This window comes from Marasmius oreades, chromosome 2 (genome assembly GCF_018924745.1).
Source record: "Marasmius oreades isolate 03SP1 chromosome 2, whole genome shotgun sequence".
NCBI lineage: Eukaryota > Fungi > Basidiomycota > Agaricomycetes > Agaricales > Marasmiaceae > Marasmius > Marasmius oreades.
Genome location: NC_057324.1, coordinates 3348913 through 3351187, shown reverse-complemented (window position 1 = coordinate 3351187; position 2275 = coordinate 3348913).

Below are 2275 nucleotides of genomic sequence, written 5' to 3'. Positions count from 1 at the left end.
ACGCATGCCCTTTGTTACTATCCTGACCTCATTCCATACATGGGAACTGTAGACGGCTTCAACATGCAAGCAGTAAGTTCTACATTTCCAAACATACTACATTCAACTGATAGGCACTTTAGGGAGAACGAGAACACCGCCACGTAAAGCAGCTGTATGGAATAACCAACAAGAATGCGAACTACAAACAGCAGATCGCGAAACATGTCAGCAGACAGAGAAAGGTGGAACGAAATAAAATGCAGGCGAAGGGGATTCCCAGGGAGGTAAATCGGGAGGAGCTACCTCCTGATGACCCGTCCTTGCATCACCAGATATCTGGTTCCAAGAAGACACTAGTATATTTCCAGGACCTTGCGATGGATGATCCTGACGATTCCTTAATTGCAGTGCGTAACACTTAGACTTCCTTTACTTTGAACTCATTCCATGTCATTCAGGACATGGAGAACCAACTTCGTGAACATATCCTCTCCCGGATCCTGAACGCAGATGTAGGGACTGAGTTTGCCGAAGAAGATCTATACAAAATATCGATCGTAAGCCAGCGCATGTTCAAGCACCAACAAATCTGTGTTCACTATACAACTTACAACCTTTGCTGCGAAGACAAAACCATCACTCCCCAGCGTTGACCCCACATTATGCTACTTGCTAATGAGCCTGGAGGTGCACATCCTTACCAGTATGCCCGTGTACTTGGTATATATCATGTGCGCTTTATGTACCTCAACAGGCAGCCACCCTACAAAACACAGAAGATGGAGTTCCTGTTTGTGAGATGGTTACAGTATGATGCCACTTACCGGAGCAGGTGGAAGGCCAAGCAGTTACCTCGACTCCACTTTTACGAGGCCGATGATCCTGACGCTTTTGGGTTTGTGGATCCAGAACTCGTCCTCAGGGCATCTCATCTCATACTGGCCTTCAAATATGGAAAAACAAGGGAATACGCGCCTTCAGATTCTCTCATCAGAGTGTTTGAGGAGTTCAACGGCCAGAAATATGTGAAGGAAAAGGAGGATTGGAGGTATTACTACGTGAACATGTAAGTTATTCTTATTCTTACTATACAATCCACTCTTGATATGAATACTGTAGGTTTCCAGATCACAATATGTTCATGTGATATAGAGGTGAAGGTATAGGCCACCAGAAGATGGACGCGTTCACTCAAAAGGCAGAAGAAGAAGCAACCCGCAACGATGGTCCTCTGCCCGTCTATAACGAATGGGGAGAGTGTATCAACAAAGAAGTAGAAACCAAAGGCGAGGATAAGGATGAGGATAGCGAGGATGAGGATGAGGATGAGGATGAGGATGAGGAAGATGGCAAGGATGAGGGAGACGAAGAACATGAACTGTTGGAAAAACTTGAGTTGATGCTTGAGTTTGACGATGAGGATGATGACAACGACGACAGTTGGTATGATGACAACAACAACGATTATGACGATTAGCTACTATAGCTAATTCTACGCTAGAATAACATGTAGATTCCATACCCAATTACAGACCGATGAACTACCTACCTGCAGTCTAAAGTCCTTGCTGAACTCCCCCGCTACACATTATAGTTCTAGGCCTGTCTGATAAGTATACGGCGGGTGGCTGACTATTGACCAGAGAGTCAAGTTCAGCTCAACCTGTCTGTTCAGTAACCTATCAGATGCTGACCAGACCTCATTAGATCGACACCGGCTGCTCAGCCCACCTCCAGGCGGCATCAGGATGATGAACCCTGCTCAGCCACCTATCAGGTACCCGTCAAATGTGGTTAGAGCAACGCTGGATGCTCAACACACTCCCAGACCACCTCAGGATGTTCCCATCTGGCCAAGATTTGGCCAGAAATACTCAGGATGAGTGTATACTATAGTACTATTACCATATGAATATCATACAATTTTAGGCTAAATACGGCTATCAGCTAGCTCAGCGACCTACCAGGTTGGTCAATGTTCACTGGTGCCTGTATCCTAATCCATGCGTACCCCATCCTGTACTCTAACACAGGAGAAGGGACTCTAGGGCGAGTCCAGACTACGGTTAGATGGTGAGTCCCCTAATAAAGGCGACCTGGGCGACGTAGAGCGACAGAGTGAATGGGGCAGAGGTGAAAGGTAAGGATAGGAGAGGATAAAGAAGGACAGAGGATAAAGGAACAGAGGACAAAAGAGATCAAATTCTAGAGAAATATCTACCACTAAGTACTCCTTATATACCTACCTAGTAGAAAGGGTTGTACTCCTATACCGATGACCCCTTCTCTAAGA